The 15,802-nt window shown below is 46.0% G+C and overlaps 1 protein-coding gene across 8 annotated transcripts in view; it reads left to right on the top strand.

Annotated features, from left to right (window-relative positions):
• Positions 1-15,802, top strand: part of NLGN4X (neuroligin 4 X-linked) — a 301,233-nt gene that overhangs the window by 21,468 nt on the left and 263,963 nt on the right. For all 8 annotated transcript variants that reach the window (XM_059158040.1, XM_059158041.1, XM_059158046.1 and 5 more), the window contains one exon: positions 12,744-12,911. The gene's annotated coding sequence lies outside the window, so the exon portion shown is untranslated. The remainder of the gene's footprint in view (positions 1-12,743; positions 12,912-15,802) is intronic.

Here is a 15,802-nt window from a genome sequence, read left to right as displayed (position 1 = left end):
TCGATCCCAGGACCCTGATATCATGACCTGAGCCGAAGGCAGAAGCTTAACCCACTGAGCCACCCAGGCGCCCCCTTGAGGGATTTTTTTTCTTTTTGCATATATTCCCAAAAACAGAATGGCTAGATTTTATGTTCATTTTGTTTTTCACATTCGAGGGAATGCCGTGCTGTGTCCCACACTGAAGCCACTGGTTTCCAAGCCCACCATACACATGGCCATGGTTCCCATGCTAATATAAGGGTGTCCCGTCTCAAGACAGCTTAGGAACCAAAGGAAGATTAACAAAGACAGTTTCTGGTTCCTTTTGCTTTGTTGCAATGCGATTCCCCCACAGCTTTATGGAGATACAATTGGCATATAACATTGGCATAACTGTAAGGTGTACCCGTTACTTGGATATATTTATACGTAACATCATGACCACCTTTCGCAAACACCTCCCTTGGGTCACTCATTGACCCTTCGTGTTTGGTGGACATAGTTAAGATGTACTCTCCACAGTTTTCAAGCATCTAGTCTGTTAGTGTTCACTGTCGAGCAGTAGATTTCCATAATTATCCACTTTTCTCCTGGAAGTTGGGACCCTCTGACCAGCACCTCCTCATCTTCCCCTCTTTCCTGACCCCTGGTCACTTCCACTCTACTCCCTGCTGGTAACATGACCTCCTCCTTCAGTAGGATAGTGACCTCCAGGCCCTTTGCAGAAATGGTCGCACATTGGAAAACGCTACATGCTACATATTTCTCCTGGGAAACAAAATAAAAGGAATGTCCTACCCACCTTTCAAAGGAAGGCTCTTGCTAGAAGTAGCAGTTGTGTCCGTTTTGTTGGTGTGTGTACGTACACGTGTGCCTGAGCCCATAATAAATCCAAATTTCCACAGCATAGACTAGAGATCCTAAGTGATAGGAAGTAGAAGATCATCGCAATGGGTTACAAAAACGATGCCTCAGAGACGTTTGCAAGCTGACCGGTGGTGGGTAATATTTAAGACACGATTGGATGTGCTCAGATATGTAATAGGACTATATCTCCCTTACATACAAGATGCACTGCCCTTGGCACTGTTGATATTAGGGGTGGGTGATTCTTTGATGCAGGTGACCGCCCTGTGCCTTGTAAGATGCTTTGCAGGCCTCACGCTGCTGGGAGCAAATCTCTTCCCACCTGTGACCACCAGAAACATCTCCAGATGTTGCTGGAGTTCCCCGGGGACTAAAAATCCCTTGAAGTTAAGAAGTCTGTGTGTGTCGGCCATATCCTCATTCTCTTTGGGGTCCTAGCAGCCCCGTAGGTGTGCTGGGCATGGCCAGAAAAACAAGGGGGGGTGGCAAACAGGTCAAAGAGCGACAGCACCCACACCATCCCTGTGGCGTTCTAACAAGAATCAACTTCATGCATTGTATCCGTCATCACTAGCATCAGGCCGATGTCCGGGCATAGTCACTATGAAACGCGTTATCGGAAAGGAATTTGGAAGTGATGTATGTAAGGGAGAGCTTTAGAGAAAATAAAAAAGAATCAAGAATCCTCGATAAGCATCTTTCAGGGCAAATAGCAGAACGCCACGCAGCTAGCTTATGTGAAATCGGGCTGAGCCTCGTTGCAGAGGGAAATGCAGTCCAGGGGAAGACGGTGGCTGAGCGTTTGACGGGCAGAGTGATTTCCCGTCCCGGAGATGCCCGCAGATTGGTGAGTGAGCAGGACCCCTGAGATGTCGGTGCAAACTGTGAACCAGAGGCGGAACAGAAAATTAAACGTAAGACTCCTTGAACATGGGGTTCTCTCTTGCGAGCTGGGATGCCGTCGATGAAAATCAGATTCTCTAACAAAATAAGAAGTTTCGCTAGTCTGCGAGTCACGATGAGATGAGTTTATCCGGGAAAATGTGTTTTGAAGAGAGGGTATTATGCGTCTCCGAGGCCTGGAATTAGGATCAGCAACCCCGACGGACGCAGACGCAAGCTTTGACGCAAAGGATTTCAAAATAGCTGACTTTGCGTGACGGTTCTTAACTCCTGGGAGGAATAGGCACGTTTTCCACGCTTTCGATTCAAGGACGGGGTAAAACCGGTCACTTCTATTCAGATTGTCGTAAGACAGCGCGGTGATGGGCCTCATTGGAGGGGCTCGCCTTCCGTGGTTCCTGAAAGTCTGAACGAGAGACACGGCTGTTATCAACAATTTAATTCTGTAACCTCGCATTGTGTGTCTGTGGGGGTGGGGAGAGATGGGGGAGGTCGCGCTGGTCTTTTCCTGTGCATATTTTAGCTTTTATATTGGCTGCGACGAGCATCATTTCACGGTCTGCATTTCATCGTCCCTAAATGTCCTGACTACCTTTTTCCTTGCCTTCGTTTTTAAAATGTTGCTTTATATTTTTGAAATTCTTTTTTTTAAAAAAGATTTTATTTATTTATTTGACAAAGATCACAAGTAGGCAGAGAGGCAGGTGGAGAGAGAGAGGGGGGGGAAGCAGGCTCGCTGCTGAGCAGAGAGCCCGATGCGAGACTCGATCCTGGGACCCCGAGATCATGACCTGAGCTGAAGGCAGATGCTTTAACCCACTGAGCCACCCAGGCTCCCTACTTTGGAAGTTCTGATGCTGTGGCTAAAATATTCATCCTAGGGGCATCTGGGGGGCTCAGATGGCTGGGCGTCTGCTTCGGCTCAGGTCCTGGTCTCCAGGTCCTGGGATCAAGCACCAACCATGTCATTGAGCTCCTGGCTCAATGGAGAGTTTCCTTCTCCAAGTCTCTCTACCTCTGCCCCTGCTTGTGGAGCCCCCTCGCCCTCTCTCTGGTGAACAAATACAATCTTTAAAAAAAAAAACAAAAACATAAAAACTAAAATATTCAAGCTAACCAGTGGAACAGATTTAAATTAAGTTTTTGTTGCCCAAGGAGAGAGGCAAATACGCTCGGCTCTGGCAAAAGTATAAGAGGGGAGACCCATGGATTATGCAACTGTTCCGTGCGGGGTTTGATGTATGTATGCAAATCGCCGCCTCCGACAATTTGAGCGGATACGTGTGTGAATCTGAACTTCGCCAATAGCACCCAGCCTGATCTCATTCCTCAACCTCCTGCAAATACGCAGAAGCAGTGAGGTCGTTTCTATGGGGTGATAACACGCCTGGTTGAAAGGAAACCCATCCGGCCCGTCATCCAAATGCTCTGGTTCCCCAGTTCCAAATTCCCGCATCTGTGTGTGTATGTGAGAGAGAGAGAGAGAGAGAGAGACGGCGTACAATTTTCCCCATTGGTTTGTCTCCAGGTTTTACACCAGATATTCAAGGACAAACACCACGAATCCAATCGTATCATTTTGCAAATAAGCCAAGCATGGTGGGTGGCATTGTGTCCCCCCCCCCCAAAACAACAGGATGTGGTCCTGATGCCCAGCATGTCCCAATGTGACTTTATTTGGAAAGAGGTTCTTTGCAGATGCCGTGAAGAGGTCAGGCAAGGGGGCCCTGATCCCGTGACTGCGGTGCATCTCAGAGGGGGGCACAGCATATGCAGACACAGGCACCCACGCTGGGACAATAAAGCGAAACTGCAGACCTACAGGGAGAAGGCAGGCTCCTCGGGTCATTCACAACAGCGGGGTCCTGCCAACACCTTAAGTTTTGGCATTTGGTGGGAGAATATATTAAACCTCAAGTGTGTGGTCCTCAGTCCCTGCAGCCCCAGGAGCCCCACCAAGATGCAGGGCTGTGTGCAGGACTGACCCAAAGAGAAGCAGCCTGGGTAGAGCCAGGTGATGGGCAGAACCCAGCCCAGTCCCTCGCTTTTTCCTTAGCCTCATCTGGCTTTTCTGACGCCGTCCGGCAGAGACATCTGTCCTCCAGAGTCCCCTCTGTGTCATCAGCGTTTCTGAGACACTGCCGCGGCATCCTACCCCGGCACCCACATGTTCAGGGCATGGTTGTGGGGGAGAGGGTGGCGGGTCCCCCTGTGTAATTGCAGCCTTCTGCGGGGACGTGCTGGGGTTTCCTACTCCTCGATTGTGAAACGAGTGGGTTGGAACCATCCCTAGGTCCTCTCCAGCTCATTCTGCATGATTCCAGAGCCGCGATCATGGTAATTAAGACTCTTGACTTGAATGCCGCTCATTTCCAGCCCTGATTAGGGATACGCACGCTCCGTGTGTTTTCTGAATAAGCTTCATTGTGACCTGGTGAAGGGGTGCGTGCGCGTTGAGAAGACGGGCTGTGCGGCTAGACACGGGGACGTCTGGTATGCGTCCGGGGTGCTGATGTGCTGGACCACGTCGAGGTGATCCCAAGTCTGGCCGTTCAAGCACGGTGCAGCGTTTATGGGAGAAAAACCTATGCTGCGCTAAAATTCAATGGACAACATGGGTATGATTTGTCACATCCTCTTTGCCTCTGTCTTGCTTCTGTGTCTCGCTCTAAGGAAAGATCAAGTCTGGCATGAGTTTTCTCCAGCGTATTTTCAACGTGTAATCATGCATGGTAAACAGTCGAGTGAGAACAATTTCTCAACGTTTCTAGGGTGGCATAGGCATGTCTTTTGTCTCCCAGTTGGTGTGAATGTCAGATCCTTTTGAAACTTTACCGAACGTTTTATGCGTTGAGCAACGAGCACGTGTTGGGATGTTTCTGTGGGGGAAGGAAGGCACGTCGGCTCCCTCTTGGTGCGTGTGGTCCATTGTGGTCCAGAAATGATGACATTAAGATCATGTGACATCATTACCTTAAGAAGAGTGGCTCAATGAATGTTTGCGGGGCTGGGAGAACATGGAGATTCCTCATAGGGGATGCTCCTTCAGGGTTGGGTTCATGGGACGTCTTCCAAGGGAAGTTAAGACCTTCCAGTAGAGAGAGGGTTAAAGCAACCTGAGGAAATGGTGGGGAGGAGACAGATTTTGGAGCCTGAAAGTGTGGCATTCAGAGCGGGTGCTGAAAGACTCCTGTGATGTGAATGAGGGACAGAGCCGGCTTCTGGCCTCTTGGTTTAACCTCCATCCTGTGCCCATGTATCCGTGGTTCAGAGTAGATTCCCACCCTTTGAATAATATCGTTGGGAAGATTCTCAGCAAAAGAAGGCACTGAACCCTAAGTCTTACGCTTTTGAAGCCCATCATCTAGGGCAGCGTTTCTCAAACTTGACTATCTGAACTCCCTGCAGGACTTCTGGGCTCCACCCATCAGAATTTCTGAGTTGGCGGATCCAAGATGGCACCTGTGAACTCGCCGCTACTGGTCCAGGAGAGGTCACACTCTGAGAACTGTTGCCTCTGGGTCTTTTCACGTTACATTTCCACAAACGACCTGTTTAACTTGTGACGCTCATGTACTATTTCGGTCCCTCCTACTTGGAAGGTGGCTTTCACACTAACTCTGGGTCTGGTAGTTTGGTTTTGACATGAGTCTTGCGCTTCTGATTTACACATTGTCTTTGTTTTCAGATTCCCGGTCAGTTCTAAGCAGTACCTATTTATTGGGCACCTACCATGTGCTGTGCACTGTGCGGGATGTAAAGATTAATAATAACCTCCATAAAAACTCATTGATATGCTGGATATTATTTATCCCCCCATGCTTCCAAAGGCTCGGCTCATAATTCAAATCACTTGAAGGCAGTCTATTGTTTTCCACTTCAGAGATCCAAGGGCACATTCTGTCTCAAACAAGGTCTTGTAATTCCAGGCTACATGCAGCTACCTTGCCTTCAGAGATAAAGAAACCATGAATAGAGCTTCACTCATTCACTCCCTCATTCATTCCTTGGATAACCATATATGCACACCTTATTTTGAGAAGGTCACCAGACTAGATAATGCAAGGCGCAGAAACACAGATAAGATTCAACCCCCGATCCCGGTGAGATCACCATCGCAGGAGAGAAGACAGAATGATCAATGAAATACTTTTACTCCAAGGCATGTACACCACACAGTCCATAAGGACGATGAAAACACGACCTTGGGAAGATAGTCTTATTTTCCACTAGAGTCGTATTTGCCAGTGGGATCACTTGGGACAATTTGTTATTTGTCTATCACTGCCTAAAACATTCCTCTGAAACACTGCTTAAAGTTGAAAATACTGATTATCTCATAGTTTTTCTGGAACTCAGGAATTCAAGAGCCACACGGCTTGGTGGTTCCGGTTAGGGGTCTGGCGTGATGCTGCACTCCAGCTGGAGACTGGGGTGGACATTTGAGAAAGGCGGTGGAGAGTCTCCCTTACGTGTCCCTCCTTTAGCAGGAGGCCCTAGTTCTTTGCCACATGAGCCACTCCCTATGGCCAGGTACACCACTTGGGTGTTTGATTTCCTTGAGTTGAGGAGGAGAGAGACAGGCAGAGAGGGAGGGATCCTAAGATGCAAATTGTGGTCTTTTCTGCCTTGAACTGGGAGGTTGGTTCATCTCAAGTTCTGCATGCTGTTGGTCACACCTGGCACCAGTTTGGAAGGGGACAGCTGGAGGGTGTTGGTACATGGAGGCTGGGACCATTGAGGACCACCATGGAAGCCAGTTTGTCAAGGAAACGTTTACAAAGAAGTTCCTCATGATCTGTGTCTCAGAATGGATGGGGTTTTGTGTGAAGAGCAACGGAAGTAGGGAGTCAATCCAGGTGTGCAGCAAGTGTTGAATAAAGGCACGTCTCGAATGAGGACATACATGCATGTGACGTGTGATAATTTACACAGGTACACGGGAATGGGTTGAGTGTCATTTCAAGCTCAGGTAGTTGTGCTGGATGACTAATAAATTGACATCAGGGCATTCTAGATGGCGGAACCCAATGGTAAAGCAAATAGATGTTATTCCGTTGGCTCTGGTGGAGACCTGCTGTTGCTTTTCCTGACGTGAACCATTCACAGGATGTCAGTTTTAAGGCAGATATGATGGAGGTGGTTGGTTGGTAGTGATGGAGATGGAGGTTGAGGCCATGAGGTTAATAGTGTGAATTGAGACCTAGTGGCAGGAGAGTGTGAGGAATTCATGATACTCCCGCAAAGCCCCAGAAGATGGTATTGATGGCTCTGTCTTGCATGGAGGGCCAAACAATGGGGTTGCCAGTGGAGGCTGGTGTTTTATGTCAGGTCATTTTGTTAAGGGAAGAGAGAGGGTTCAGAACTTGGGTGAGGGTTCAGAACATTGGTCAACATTGCCAGATGCTAAAGACATCTGTGAGACTCACAGAGAACAGGTGGTTCTTGGTGGTTTTCAGGTAACTGATGGACTTGAAAAGATGCACTTCTCAGTCCTCCACATTCTGTGGTTTATAGTGTTTCTTTCTGAAACTGGCTTCCCATATTCATTATCAAGACCTTCCCTATCGTTCTCAGCTGCCTGTAAACCTGCTTATGTCCTGACATGTCCTACCTTGAGGGAAGGACTTGTCATAACACACATTTCTTTATTTCTTCCTACATCTCTTCTGCTTTCTGATCTGACAGCTCACCTGGGCTCCGCGGCTTGCCACGGGCACCACTACAGGTGCTGACACATTAGCAGAGCCAACGTTCTTCTTGGAGTTCCTCTGACATGTTCATCGTCCCTCCTTTATGGGGGCTTTATCCTTCCTTAAATTCCTGAACGTTCTCCCCTCTGGTTCCCCCCTACTGCCTTTCGATTCCTTTAATGAACTTTTCTGACTCTGAACTTTTGGGCTGCTCCCCCTGCTTCAGTCCCAGACCACTTCTCCAGCTTCCAGACTGCCCCACATAGCTCTGCCTCGGCTCGTGATATAACCGTGTCTTCCACCTGGGAGCCCCACGTGGGTCCACTTTCTGCTCTGACTTCTCTCTCAAGCCGCCTCCTGCTCTCACAGTTGCTTCTTTTTGGACAACTTCATCTGTGTGCTCTGCCAAAGCTCAGTTCAGTGTGTCCAGGTTCTGCCCTTTGTCTTTCTTGGCAAGCTTGCTCCGTTTCTTGCATTTTGTTTTCCCAGGGGAGGCATCCTCTGCACTCAGGCCCTCATCCTGCGGTTTGCACCCTCTGCCCAGTCTGCCTGCTGTCAATCATTTTCCAGGTCTCTCTTTATTACCCTGACTGTGATACGTCTCTATGGTCCACGGCCATGTTCTCACTTGACTTCTTCTACTTTACTACCATCCTATATGGTTGTTCACACTCTCCCAGCTATTTCTAAACCTCTCCCTGCTCCACCTTCCTCAACGGTAGGTTGCATCAGAGGACTGTCCAGAAACTGTCCCCAAGCACACATGGTCTTCCATCTCCTGAACCAGCCACCCTCAAGTCCGTCCTGACCTCTCCTCCCTGAGTATCTCTGGGATTCACTGAACCTGTTCCTGGTCTTCTCACTCTGCCTCCCACATCGGTTGGGAAAAGCACTCCTCAACTCCTGTGTTCCTCCTTTACTCACACACTCAGTACTTCCTGTCACCAAATGTATGGGGACCCCGCTCCCCCCACTGAGCCATTCTTTGTGGCACTCGGAGGTTGTCCTACAATTCAGTTCAATTGGACACTAACTGCAGTCAGTGCATTTGCCACCAGTGAAGGGCTCAGTCCCATAAGACCATCTCAACCGCAGATGTCAACTGCAAACAATAGGTCCCCAGGTGACCCACAGCTTTTCTCTAATCAGCTACAAATCAGAGGTTCCTACAACCCCCCCCTTGGGTTGCATAGTTTGCTAGAACAGCTCACAGAACTCAGGGAAACATCTCCTTGATGTCTTCCAGTTAATCTTATAACAAAGGACACGATAACTGATACAGATGGAGAGATACATAGGATGAGGTCTGTGAGGGTCTTGCAAGGGAGCTTCTGTCCTCCTGGAGTTGGGGGCGCCACCCTCCCAGCCATGGGTGTGGTCACCAACCCCAGAACCTCCCTGAACTCTGTTCCTTTCATATTTGATGAAGACTTCATCAGGTACCCATGACCGATCTTTAACCCGGTCTCCAGCCCCTTCATATTTCCAGAGGTTGGAGCGGGGCTAGAAGTTCCAAACTTCCAACTGTGACATGGTTTTCCTGGTGACCAGCCCCCATTTTGAAGCTATCTGGGAGACCAGCAAGCGTTAGAACAAAAGACACTCCTGTTACCCAGGAAATTCCAAGGGGTTTAGGAGCTCTATATGAGGAACCATGGCCAGAGACCAAGTATTAGCATAAAGATGTTCCTAGTGCTGTTATCACTTAGGGAATCCCAAGGGTTTTAGGAACTCTGGGCCAGGAACCAGAGGCAGGGAGAGAGAACCATACATTTTTTTTCCCCTAGTATTTTACACATATGCGTACCTTCTCCATCACATGAGGCTAAGATTGCCTTGTACTTTCTTTCTTCTCTAACGTTGGCATGGAGACCCTCATCTCCGGTAGAAAGTGCTCATCACTTTCGACCAAAGGGGCCCGGCTGTCTGATTTCCTCGCTATGGGAAGTTCATTTTTTCTCTTGTTTGTTTGTTTTTTTAAAGATTTTGTTTTTATTTGACAGAGACAGCGATAGAGGGAACAGAAGTATGGGGCGTGGGAGAGGGAGAAGCAGGCTTCCCACTGAGCAGGGAGCCTGATCTGGAGTCTCCTGGACTCTGGGATCATGACCTGAGCTGAAGGCAGACGACCTTCAGCTCACGCACCCCTGAAGTTGATTTTTTCATGTTCCAGTTTTCTTACCCATAAGGGAGTTATGAAGAGAGTCCCTCCATCTAGAGGTGTTTGCAAGACGAGTAAGTTCATGAAGCATGTAAAATACCTAAAAATAGAGGCGCATCATAAGGCAGGCTTTTTATAGTATTTATCTTTGATCTTCCTTCCTCTTGCTCTGAAATGTTTTACAAGGGATGGCTACATGTGACCCTTAGACTCAACCCCAAATTCTCTTTATTGACCTATTTGACTTTACACAGCGAGTCTGGTGTCCCCGTCCCCAGCTTGACCCCACAGCACTGTGGGATTACCACCCTCCTGGTACACCAGTTGTCTTACACTTTTGTGCTCTAACTAAGCGTGTACCGACTTAGGGCATTGCCGGTTCCCCTTCTCCTATGTTCTCTCTTCCCACGTAACGTGGGTTACGTGCTCTCCTGTCTCCGTATTTAACCCACTGTTGACGTCCTTCTTGGAGCTCCGTCACCTTGGAAAGCATTTTGTTTTTTGCCCACCTAGGTGTATTTTAATGTTTTCCTGCCTTCCCTTAAACACGTGTGTTGCGGCGAGTTTGGCTCAGAGGAGGCGCCGGTTGGGTGATTGTTAGAGAAGTGAGTAGTTGCCAGACGCTCTGTGGGTTTTCACTGAATGAAGGAGAAAAGCAAAGGTTGCTGTTGAGGAGAAGCGTTAAGAACCCGGCCACCTCCGTTTCTTGAAAAAAGGTCGCCGAGCCAGAGAGAGTATGAGAAGACATCTTTGATCCTTTATTTAATGTAGTTGTAGCGGCAAGTTTGTCTTCCCCCTAAGGGAACATCGCTCTTCCTCAATTATCGAGCTTATAAACGAGCATGATTAACTGAAAATGTGAGGATTAGTCAATATACTTATGTGATTTATTTTTAGAAGGCTTTTATCTTTTTTTTTTTCTGCCAGTATGCATGTTCCTAGACTTTTACAATTTTTCTTCTGTATTTTTTTTTTAAAGACAGCATCAGTGAACGGCTTCCAATTTCCCATTCTAGCCCATGCCTATAGAATTGAGAGTGATAAATTTTAGGGATGCTAAGGATTTTGGAGCTTAATTATTTTATGTCTTACACGAAAGCCATAAATTTGCGGGCTCTGCTGTTTGTGTCTACTCCTTGTTGAACAGATGACTCAAGTATTTTTTAATTTCGTTGTAAAGGTTTGGGTCAAAACTAGCCCATGTGGGGCAAGAAATGAATTCTTTGACAGTTCATCTGAATTTTGGGTTGATTCGGGAGGAGTAGCATTGTGTAGCACTGTAATTGACAGTATATATTTTAAGTTAACACTTTTTACATTCTGAAGGGAAATTTGTCTCTCTGTTGTTTTTCACTTGGCTTTGATAATGCTAAAAATTAAACAGTTTGAACATTGTATAAAGCTGAAAGCAAATCCAAGGCAGAAACAGATGTTTTATTAAATATGCATCTTTTCAAAAATGGATATAATTTGGAAGATTGTTCTGTTTGAGAGATGGGAGATAAAGTTTGGGTTACATAAATTAGGTTACTTATGTTAATTTGAACATTTATATACACATCTAGAAATATCCAGGATGACCCCCCCGAAACCTAGACATACATTCTCTTCTTATGTCAGCATGCCTTTTCTTTCTTAACCTTTTTTTAATAGCTACCCAAGAAATCCCTCAAAATGAAATTTCCTCTCATCTTTCTTGCAGAAATTCATCAGGTCACTGTAACTCAAAAGAAATTTAAATAAAGAATGAATAACCCTAGGATTTTTTTCTTTTTCTAAAGATAGTATTTATTTATTGGACAGACAGCGATCATAAGTAGGCAGAGAGGCAGGCACAGAAGGGGAAGCAGGCTCCCGGCTGAGCAGAGAGCCCGATGTGGGGCTCGATCCTAGGACGCTAAGACCATGACCTGAGCCGAAGGCAGAGGCCCAACCCACTGAGCCACCCAGGTGCCCCTAAGATTTTTAAAACATTTTTTAGGGGAACCTGGGTGGCTTAATTGGTTAAGCATTTGTTTTTGGCTCAGGTCATGATCTCAAGGTCCTGGGATCAAGCCCTGCATGGGGCTCCCTGCTCAGCGGGAAGCCTGCTTTTCCCTCTGCCCCTCACCCTCTGCTCTGACTCTCTCTCTCAAATGACAAACAAAAATCTTTAAAAAAAATTGTGGAGCATAAGGAATAACACAGAGGACTTAAGGAGAAGGAAAGGACAAGTGAATTGGGGGAACTCAGGGGAGACAAACCATGAGAGACTGTGGATTCTGAGAAACAAACTGAGGGTTTTGGAGGGGAGGAGGGAGGAGTGTTGGGTGAGCCAGGTGGTGGGTATTGAGGAGGGCACGGATTGCATGGAGCACTGGGTGGGGTGCATAAACAGTGAATCTTGGAACCCTGAGAAAAATAAAATAAAATGAAAAAAAATTGTTTTAAATGGCTCTGAAATATATTTAGGTTTTTCTTTTCTTTCTTTCAATGTTTTTTTTTTAGATTTTATTTATTTATTTGACAGGCAGAGATCACAAGGAGGCAGAGAGGCAGGCAGAGAGACAGAGAGGAGGAAGCAGGCTCCCTGCTGAGCAGAGAGTCCGATGTGGGGCTCGATCCCAGGACCTTGAGATCATGACCTGAGCCGAAGGCAGAGACGTTAACCCACTGAGCCACCCAGGCACCCTGATATATGTTTAGGTTTTAAAAAAGAGTTTCTCTTCTCCGGTTTTGTACACGTGTGTGCAAGCCTGGTGCAGCCATTCGTAACGGTGCTGCTGAGGCCTAGGGAGTCCCGAGCTGAGTCATGGTGTGGACCTCTTGAGGACCCCATGTGCCCTGATGCAGCTGCCTGCTCATGCTTTCTGTAGGCTCTACTCTGGCCAATAAGGCCCTTCTCACCCCCTCTCTTTAGACACTCTTCTCTGCAGCTCCTAAGACTTTCCTAGGGTGGTCAGCTTCACTTAGTCTGGTACTTTCTATTCCTTTGTCACTGGAGTTCTAGACAATATTTATTACAAGTTACTTAGGTACAAAGGGATACAATTGTATCAGTGCCCTCTTGGAAAGCCCACGCAAGCCCAAGACCTCTTGGAGGCCCACGAATGCCATCTTTTAGGAAGGCATTTATATCTTTCTCTCTTGTATTCTAGGTATCCTCTTGACCTACTACCCAGGGTGAATGGGAATGGCTATGAACGTCTTCACGAAGCTCCGTATCTTCAGTTGTAAAGATGAAAGCTTATGGAGAGGCTTCCTTGAAGCATTGTCTTAGTGTGGAGCTCATCATTCTCCATTCCACGCCTCCTGTTCCTCAAAAGGTCTGTATGCTTTGGTGAAGGTACCATCTACAGGCTAAGATTCTGTTGAAATGAAATAATCATGTTATCGCAACATTTGCTAATATATTAATGAGGTATCATATTGTTAATATATTAGCGACTCATAAATATTGCTTTAATTAGGGCTCAGTCACTAGGCTATGTGACTCTGAATCCTGGGGTTGTAGGTTCAAGTCTTATGTTCATTGTGGACATGACTAAAAAAACCAAAACAATGAAAAAACCCACAAAACTTAAAAAAAAAAATTCTTTTCTATATCAAGGAATAAATATTAAGTACAGAGCAAGTCATTACAAATGTAAGTGCGTGATAGGGTATAGTTTCTGTGTCAAACCTTAGGTTATAAAGTGTAATGTGACTTCCAAAATAATCAGCAATTTGTAGTCACGCTTCTCTGTCTTTTAAAACCTTCGATATAGGTCATGCAGTCCAAATGTAATAGTAAAATCACAAGTATATTTTTTTCCATAGTCAATTATTGCATCCCCAAAGCATATTTTATTAATACATTTTCCCCAAATATTATAGGTTTTTAAAAATTAGCATATAATGTATTATTAGCCCCAGGGTACAGGTCTGTGAATCATCAGGCTTACACACTTCACAGCACTCACCATAGCACATACCCTCCCCAGTGTCCATCACCCAGCCACCCCATCTCCCCCTCCCCCCACCAACCCTCCGTTTGTTTTGTGAGATTGAGAGTCTCTTATGGTTTGTCTCCCTCCCCGGTCCCATCTTGTTTCATGTTTCTCTCCCTACCCGCCATGACCCCCTGCCTTGCTTCTCAAATTCTCATATCCAGACAGATCACATGATAGTTCTCTTTCTCTTATTGACTTATTTCGCTTAGCACAATACCCTCTGGTTCCAATCATGTCTTTGCAAATGTCAAAATTTCATTTTGTTTTTGATGACTGCATAGTATTCCACTGTGTATATATCCCTCATCTTCTTAATCCATTCATCTGTGGGTGGACTTCTAGGTTTTTTCCATAGTTTGGCGATAGTGAACGTTGCTGCTGTAAACATTGGGGTGCACATGCCCCTTTGGATCAGTACATTTGTATCTTTAGGGTAAATACCCAATAGTCAATTGCTGGGTTATAGGGTAGCTCTATTTTCAACTTTTTGAGGAACCTCCATGATGTTTTCCAGAGTGTCTGCACCAGCTTGCATTCCTACCAACAATGTAGGAGGGTTCGCCTTTCTCTGCATCCTCACCAACACCAAGAAGTATTTTTACCTTAGAAAAAGTAATATTTTAATCTAGAGAGTTTATTCTTTAACCTTCGACACATGACTATATCTTATAATATAGCTTCAAATACACAAAGTAAGGCTCCCCACAACATGTCCCATGGTGAATCATGAAGCCAAAAACAGATGAGAAAAATGGCGTATTTGCATGGGGGCCTGTTGGTGATTTGTATCCTTCCTTGATTTTCAATGGTTAGTCCCAAAGTGGTATAACTTGGATGGATATCCTAATGGGCCCATCTCTGTCTCAGACTCCTCAGTGTTAGGCAATCTCTTACAGAAAAACCAGTCTGGGAGAATGCTACATTGTGAGTTCACACCTAAAGGGTTATCCTTGATGAAGAAACCAAAAATATTTGGAATGTATTTGGCCTTGCACAGCAGGAGACATAATACAATAAGATTGGGGGAGGGTAGGCTCCATTAAGAGAGGTGGGGGAGATGATGGGACGGGGGAAGCAGGACAGGCAGAAGCATTCCTGATGTAGGGTGTACCAGCTTCGAATACCGGTTGGTATTATGGTATACAGATGAACAGAGTTCTTTCCAGAGACTTCCACTCAACTAGATGACCATGGGATAGGACCATTGATTTTGTTCTATCAGATTTCAGTAATATCAGATTTTAAAATAAAACACAAGTCGATATGATGAATCATTCTATCCTCTTGCGTACCTTAAAAACAAACAAACAAACAAAATAAGGCAAGAAGCCAACAAAAACTCAACCTCAAGATAATAATTAAGGACCATTTGTCTCGTCCCCATCACAAGAAAGAAAAAAAATTCGGCCAGTCATACATAATTCATACCAGTGTTTCTAGAACTTTCCTCAACCACATATATAGTTAACTTTCTAGTTGTGTATTTAAGACTTTTTTATGGGTGAGAGCCAAGAGAGGACCTGTGATCGTAGTGAAATAGAAATAGGGCCAGTTTTCAAGTTGTAGTATTAATGGTACAGTGTGGGGATAGCTGGTGTTCAGTGAGCGTCTACTGCCTACATGACTCATGCACTATGAGTCTCTCAGTGCTGTGGATATCCAATAGCCCATTTTGCTGGTGAAAAGCATTTCAGCTATAGATTCCCACAGTGTGGTGGGGGGGGAAGCTGAGGATGTGAAACAGAATAGATGTTCATTGTCCCACCTGAGCCTGGGTAGCAGGCTACCTCATTGGAGTCCAGCCCTCCGTTTGCGGCTCTGTGCTCTTGGGCTCATTGCCTAATATCCTTCTGGTTCCCTCTTTTCAGCTCATGGTGATAATACTCTTCCCTACCTTCTATACTTCTTGAGAAGATGATGTGTGAAATGTTGACCCAGTATGTACATGTTAGCTATGATCGTTCTTTTAGTGATGAGGCAGCTCGATTGGGTTAAGTGTGTGGTGGTCATGGATGTACAGGGAGACTCAGCTCTGCCTCCCTCCGCCACAAAGCCTATGTGCCACGTGACTTAGCATATGAACACTGGTTTTCCAACTATAAAACAGGTGTTCTGATAGCCACCCAGCACGGCTATAGAAGGGTCAGGGATGGTGAATGCCATTGTGATTGTCGTGATGTACGAATTCGTTTTCAAAAATATATTTAATCAACACTGTTCCTGAA

The sequence above is a fragment of the Mustela lutreola genome, chromosome X, assembly GCF_030435805.1.
Source record: "Mustela lutreola isolate mMusLut2 chromosome X, mMusLut2.pri, whole genome shotgun sequence".
Lineage (NCBI taxonomy): Eukaryota > Metazoa > Chordata > Mammalia > Carnivora > Mustelidae > Mustela > Mustela lutreola.
This window is presented reverse-complemented; position numbering and strand designations above follow the sequence as displayed.